This window comes from Dipodomys ordii, unplaced genomic scaffold (genome assembly GCF_000151885.1).
Source record: "Dipodomys ordii isolate 6190 unplaced genomic scaffold, Dord_2.0 Scaffold2, whole genome shotgun sequence".
Lineage (NCBI taxonomy): Eukaryota > Metazoa > Chordata > Mammalia > Rodentia > Heteromyidae > Dipodomys > Dipodomys ordii.
This window is the reverse complement of record NW_012267218.1, coordinates 903,275-910,895: the sequence shown is the minus strand read 5'-3', so window position 1 is coordinate 910,895 and position 7,621 is coordinate 903,275.

Below are 7,621 nucleotides of genomic sequence, written 5' to 3'. Positions count from 1 at the left end.
GGCGTGGCCTGGCTGCTTCCTGGTGGGAGGGGCGTGGCCTGGCTGCTTCCTGTGGGAGGGGCGTGGCCTGGCTGCTTCCTGGTGGGAGGGGCGTGTTCTGGTCCTAGTCTGGATGGGCAGGTCCTTCCTGGCCACCAGTCAGTCTCCCTCACAGCACAGCCCCTCCCCCTCCTACCCCCCCACTCCCCGCGGGAGGGGGCAGGGTCTGTGAAGGCCCTGTGGGGCTTGGCAGGGGTCTCCAGCTGTGACACAGACTCCCGCGTCTTAGGAACCTGAGCCTGGGGGTGGGTGGGCTCCTCCGGGTCACCCCCCCCTGTGACCTGAACCGCACCTCACCTTCCAGACCCTGGCCGCCTGGTCCGCTGCCATCATGGTGAGCCCCAGAGCTGTGCTTCCTGCGGCCTGGGGTCTGCGGGCTGCTCAGGTGAGCGCCCACCCACCTCAGCCAGCGGTGAGCAGGGCGGTGGGGGACACCACCAGGAGGGCCCAGGGCCCCTGCCACAGATCCCGCACACAGAGTCGGGGCCACGGACAGCGCCCGCAGCGGGCTCCAGGAATGCGTGCACCAATCCATCCGTCAACACAACAGAAAGAGAACAAGCCAGCGCCCGCAGAACCTCTGGCCGCCCGCCCGCGGTGCGGCCACCCCAGAACCGGGCGGCTCCACTTTCTAAATCACACAAATTAATTTAGAAATCAGAGCGGCTCCAGCAGCTAGACTGCAGATTTCAAAACAGCTTAACAAATTACCAAATCCCCTTTAAGAAGACAAATTATTCCAGCTCCCTCTGCCGCCTGGTTAATTATGCATGCGCTTTTGTTAGGCATTGTTCAGTATTCACTAGCTGCAGGTTTGCACTTGTGACCCACAGCCTCATTGCCGGGCCGGTGGCAGTGGCACCCTTGTCGTCCAGGCACAGCAGGTGCTGGTCTTGGGAACATCGGGCAACGTCCGGCCGCCCGGCAGGGGCCACCTCCCAGACTGCACCCGTCCACAGCACCACAGCGCCACTCACCTGCCAGGATCACCTTCCCCCCAGGCTGCTAGGCCAAGCACAGAGCAGACCAGAGCCTGCCCAGAGCCCTGGTCCTCTTCCTACTCCCTCCCTCCACCCTGCTCCCAGCTGTCCTCGTTCAGCGCCTCCCTCCCAGGTGGCCACCATCTGTCCGCGCCCAGCCCTGCCGCGATGTCACCTGTGAGGGCGCCACGGCATTCGGAGAGCCACGTGCTGCCTCCTAAGCCAGGCTGTCCTCAGGCTGCCCGGAGGCTGCCCCGGCTCCACCAGCAGCAGGGCCCTGGGGCCCTGGCCGGCTGCAGCCCCTCAGGGGGGCACAGGCCCGCTCCTGCCGGGAGGAGCTGGGCTCTGGCCTGTGCGACATCTCTGGGAGGGGTCACACATGCCAAGGGACGCCGCTCCCGTCCTGTCAGACTCCGCTGCCTGTGACAAGAGCCCCAGCTGCCCGGGGTCCGCTCCCACCGTCCCACGCCTTCCTCCAGGCCACCTGCGTTCCTGACAGGTGGCCGGAGCCCACAGGGCCAGGGCTCCATGCCCTTTCCCAGTCCCCCACCCCACACCAGGGCTCCCCACCTCACAAGCTTGAGATCAACTTCCAAGTGTCCTCCAGAGGCCCTCAGCAGCCACACCAAGAGGACTCTGCTCCGGGACACCCACACCCACCGCAGGCAGGGGTGCCGGGCACGGCACAGACGGCATCCACCTCCAGAGCCAGGAGTCAGCCCTGTCCCCTGCGCGCGCACACGCACACACACACAGCCTTACACACACAAGTGCCACACCCTCCATGTGGCGGCAGACACACTGTGCACAAACGTGTGTTCCCAGGTATAAGGCCTGCACATGTGTAAACCGTGTGCAAAGCATGTACTCACATTCTCACGGCCACATGGAAGCGCCAGAGGCTCTGACGTCAGTGTCTTCTTGGGTCTCACCATGTGGACAGCCGGGCCACAGGCCGGGACCACCTCAGCCTCTCCTCACTGATCAGCTGCGCTTAGGAAATTCTGAGAGCGTGCTGGCGGGACCCCACGCGGCCGGAGCAGGCCATGGCAGTGCCGGGGTGCAGGGCAGCCCCCCCTCCCTTCACCCCATCCCATCCTGCTTCCCCTACCCTTAACCCCCATGGTGGCTGCGTCAGAACCAGGGCCTAGCACTGGAACTCCAAGCTGCCTGCCCCTGCCTCAAACCCTGCAGCCGCTGCTCGAGACCGCACGCACTCCTATTCACGCGCACACACACCAGCCTCCCGGGGTCAGGGCTGGTCCCACCACCTCCTGGTCAGGGCTGGTCAGGAGTGGCCTGGCCAGGCCCTGGAGTCACAGCGCCCTGTGCTCCAGTGCTCCCCGCGCTGGCAGTGCCCCCCTGCTCTGTGTTCACGCTGCAGGCCCACAGGACACCCCAGGTCCACGCAGGGGCCGCACACGCTCAGGCGCTCAGGCCCCGTCCCTGGTAGAGGGGGGCGGCGGGGCCGGCGCCCGGCTGGTGGTGCGGGGCTGGGCCCGCCCCGGCGCGCCTTTGCGCTCACTTTGGAAAGTGTCAGTTCAGCAGTCTGGCTGACGACCCGCTCCACGGCGGCCTTAAAGCTGTCCACACTCATAAATCACCCGGGATTTGAATAAGCACCACTGGCAGGCCATTTTTCAGAACCCCCCCCACTCATGCGCGTGAGCCCGGCTGGGCCGGACCGTGGGTGGAGGGGAAAATGAATTGAGATGAGGCCGGCAGCGGGCGGGCGGCCTGTCACCTCACCAGAGAAGTTTATGGAGCTGCGGCTGCCTCCCCCAGAGCCGGGCCGCACTGAGACAGAGCAGAGCCCCGGGACGACCCCCAGTCCATCGGCCCCACCCAGCCCGCAGCCTGGTGGAGGGGCGCCCTCTGCGTCTGGATTTATAGGAGGTTCACCCCCTTCCTGTCCTGAAGGGCAGGGCAGGCTTTCCAAGGGCTCTGAGGACCCAGCAAAGAGCCCTCCGTGGGATGAGGGCACAGCCGGAGCAGCAGAGCACCTGTCTGGCAACCATGAGGTCCTGAGTTCAAACCCCAGTTCCACCCAAAGGGCTTGTGCCCTCCTTCAAGTCAGGGGACGTTGGTTCCAGGACCATATCCAGGAGGAGCAAGGACGTTAAATACCTCTCACCCACAGCCAAAGGGCTGGCCCCACCTCTGCCCCCTGCTGGCCGTCTCCCGCCAGCCTCACCAACTCTCAGAGCCCTGCCGGGGCGGCTCTAGGTGAGGCCAGCACCCAGGGCCCGCGCTTGCTTAGGGATAAGCCAAGTCTCCAGGTTCATAGCGGTGGTCCCACTGCCTGCCACAGGGCTGGTGGCCTCAGGACTCTCCCCCATGTCCCAGCTGCCCGGTCATCTGAGCACACGTCATTGTTCTCCCCTTTCAGACCAAAGAGACACAGAAGCACCCACCCTGTCCCCCGGACAGTAAGGGGGTGAGGGTCCAGCCTAAGGAGGGAGGGTGGACCCGGGGGCCCTGGCTAGGGAGGGAGGGTGGACACGGGGCCTGGCTAGGGAGGGAGGGTGGACACGGGGCCTGGCTAGGGAGGGAGGGTGGACACGGGGCCTGGCTAGGGAGGGAGGGTGGACACGGGGCCTGGCTAGGGAGGGAGGGTGGACACGGGGGCCCTGGCTAGGGAGGGAGGGTGGACACGGGGCCTGGCTAAGGAGGGAGGGTGGACACGGGGCCTGGCTAGGGAGGGAGGGTGGACACGGGGGGCCTGACTCTGGAGGAAGGGAAGGAGGGAGAGGGGACACCAGAGCCAGGTGTAAAGGCCACCCTGGGTTCAATCACTCCATGGATTCTTCTGGGTCTAGACTCGCCCCAGGTGTTCTTGCTGGGGTCCGGGAATCTGAGCTCCGGGATGGACCGGCCTCATCTGTAACAGAGGAGCCGGCCTCCAGCCAGCCTCCCCACTGGGTGCCCCCTGCCCTGGCTGGTCCTCCATCGCCACCTGCTGGCCCATCCCCCATGCACACCAGCCAACCCCAAGGTTACTGGAATCTACTTCTCCAGGGGTCCTGGGGCCCTGAGAGGAGGGCTGGGGGGTGAGCGGCCCTCACTCCCCCAGATCGGGCTCCAGTCCACCAGTAGGACCGTTTGCCCCAGCAGCTCAGGAGAACAGGTGACGGTCCCGGGGGCTCAGTCCCCAGAGGCGAATGGCAATAAATGGCACATGAATGTGCCCTGCAGGGCCCAGGCCCAGGACGCCTGCTGGCTGATCAGATTCTCCCTCCTGGAGCTCACTCTGTCCTTCCTGAGCCATGTTATTGTTCCGAAAGTACAATCAGCATTCTCTCGGCCCCCTCCCCGGGTAGCGTGGCTTCAGCCTCCCGGCTTCTGTGGCCATCCAAGCGGTGAAGGTGGTGTTTTGTGAGTCAAAAGTCCCAGGATCTTCTGCGCCAGTGGCTGGTGACCAGGGCAAGCAGCTCCTGAGAGCAGACGCCTGGTGGAGCCCGTGGCCCTGGCCCTGCTGGCCCAGAGCCCTGCCCCCCCCCCACCTTCCGCTCCTCCTGGCTGGCGTGAATTTGGGAGTGAGCAGGCCCACCCCAGGGGCAGCTGGCCAGTTCTGCCCACGGGCCCTGCCCAGCCTGGCACACACCGGGAAGCCCTGGTCCCTGCCACACGCAGTGCACAAAGCCATGCTCTCCAGCCCCGGGTCACCATCTCAGGACCTCTGTTTCCCCATTCATTGTACCTACGCTCCCCCAACCCCGGGGTTCCCCTCCTCTGCTCCTGAGTGAAGACTGGGGTACGCAGCCCTCCTGTGCCTGCCACACACCCAGCCTCGCCCTTCAGGGACATTGCAGGAAAAGCAGAAGGCGGCTCTGGAACACAGAGGCGGTAGTGAACAGGAGGACGGCCAGGCCCGGGCTGGCGGGAGTGACCGCAGGCAGTGGACGCGGCCCTCTGGGGACCCACAGGCTAGGACGGACACCACTGGGCACTCTTCTCCCGCAGGTTGCTTTCAAGACTGTCCCGAGGCACCTAGACATTCCTAAAAGCCACTGCTCAGGGCCCAGGAGTGGAGCAGCAGCAGCCCGTGTCCAGACAAGCCGACGAAGGCCCAGGATCCATCAGGCCGCCCTCCCCGGCCACTGCAAGATGAAAATGTGTGATCCTTCCATATGGGCTAATAAAGTGAACCGTCCCAGGCTGCAGAAACAGCCGTGATTCAGGAGAGGAGGAGGAGCCAGGCAAATGAGAGGAGGAGGAGCCAGGCAAATGAGAGGAGGAGGAGCCAGGCAAATGAGAGGAGGAGGAGACAGGCAAATGAGAGGAGGAGGAGACAGGCAAATGAGAGGTGGAACCCATGCAAATGAGAGGAGGAGGAATCCATGCAAATGAGAGGAGGAGGAGACAGGCAAATGAGAGGAGGAGGAGACAGGCAAATGAGAGGAGGAGGAGACAGGCAAATGAGAGGAGGAGGAGACAGCCAAATGAGAGGAGGAGGAGACAGGCAAATGAGAGGTGGAACCCATGCAAATGAGAGGAGGAGGAATCCATGCAAATGAGAGGAGGAGGAGGAGCCATGCAAATGAGAAGAGGAGCCAGGCAAATGAGAGGAGGAAGAGCCAGGAAAATGAGAGGAGGAGGAGCCAGGCAAATGAGAGGAGGAACCCATGCAAATGAGAGGAGGAGGAGCCAGGCAAATGAGAGGAGGAACCCATGCAAATGAGAGGAGGAGGAGCCATGCAAATGAGAGGAGGAGGAGTCAGGCAAATGAGAGGAGGAGGAGCCCATACAAATGAGAGGAGGAGGAGCCAGGCAAATGAGAGGAGGAGCCCATGCAAATGAGGAGGAGGGGCCAGGCAGATGCCCATGCCAAGGCCAGCGCTCCGCCCGTGCACCCTCCTGGTGACTCTCCAGCAGGCCGAGTGGACGCGCACTCCGCACTCGGGGCCTGCCGGCCCTCCTGCTGGTGCCTGGGCTGCCCCCCCCCGAGGGCCTGCCTGCTGCAGGCAAAGCCAGCGCAGACAGCCGACGAGGAAAAACAGCTCTAAATAAAGCCTGGGAAGGAAGAGAAGACCGTGTGACCATGGAATCCATCACCTCTAACTTTAATGCTCTGAAAAGGTATTTTTCTTAATGAGTCCATTATTTTTTTAATATGGTGAGCAATCATCCCCTCCCCACTGCTCCGGCCGCTTCCCCTGCATGCGGTGGGGGCAGCGTCTGCAGCGGCGCTGCACGCGAGCGGCGCCCTCATCGCAGAGCAGTGATTTTATAGAATACTGCCCTTTCCCAGACCATAAAGCCTAGGACTTAATTAGCCACCGTCAGCTCTGCGCGTGAACTGGGTGTCCGGGCATGCAGGCAGCGCCCAGGGGAAGCCCCAGGGCCACAAAGGGGCTCTTGTCGCTGCATGGCTGGCACCCCACACACAAGGCCAGCGCCAGGCTGAGGGCTCCCGGCTCCTGCCAGGAGTGTGGGCCTGTCTCCAACCCAGCCCAGCTCCTGGGTCGTGGCCGCAGAGGACACGGGCTGAGGTCTGGGTGTGAAATATCCCCAGAGCACCTCCTGTGTGAGGCACGGGCCGGGTGCAGCAGTGGGCACACCAGGGGCTTTGGGAAGCAATTGGATCACCGGATCTCTCGCTTCTGAGCAGCCAGCCCACAGGTGGATCCGTCACCCCGGCATTCTGGGATCGGGTGGAATCTGCAGGTGAGGCCTGGCTGGAGGAAACGACTGCCGGGAGTGGGGTTGAGGAAGCCTCCTCTTCCCTGCTGTCCTGTCTCCATGCTTCCTGCCGCCAGGAGGGGGGCCGGCGCTGTTCAGCCCAGCCTCAGCCTCGGCTTGGTCTCTGGCCACAGCCCGGGAGCCACAGGGCAGGCGAGTCAGAGGGACACTGGCCAGCCAGACGGGGCCGCTCCTCCCTGACCATCGTGTCTGCCCTTCGGCCTGCATATCTGTGTGTCCTGACACCCAGCTGCCCTACGGTGCCCCTGCCCCCCAGACAGCTGCACAGCCACTGTCCAGGGCTCCTCAGAGCAAACCTCTGCCAAGTGAGGCCGGAGCCCAGGAGGGGCTGAGAACCAGCGGCAGCACAGCCCTTGCAGCCCCTGCGCGGCACACCTGCTCCACACCCCAGCACCTGCTCACACGCACCTCCTCCCAGAGAGAAGAGCAGGGGGCCCCAGCACCTGCTCACACGCACCTCCTCCCAGAGAGAAGAGCAGGGGGCCCCAGCACCTGCTCACACGCACCTCCTCCCAGAGAGAAGAGCAGGGGGCAGGAGCACCCAGGGGACAGCCTGTGGGCACAGGGCGGCCGCTTGAGGGGCACCCGCAGACCCCGGCCCCCAGGAGCCTGAAGGACAGCACAACAGATCCGTGGGGAGCCCGAACTCTGGCCCCGTGGATCTCGTGGCACACACGGGCAGTGCCCAGCGATGCCCCACAGGATAACAGTGCCCACACAGTGTCAGACTAGGACACGAGGGCCAGCTGAGCACTGTGCTCACCTCTGCAAATGAGGGGCCCAGAGCCCTGAGCAGCGCGGGGACCCCACGCAGACCAGCCATGCAGCAGCCGCCCAGGAGCCCAGTGCCGGCCACAGCACGCTGGAGACCCCACTGTGAACAGACACTCCATGCACAC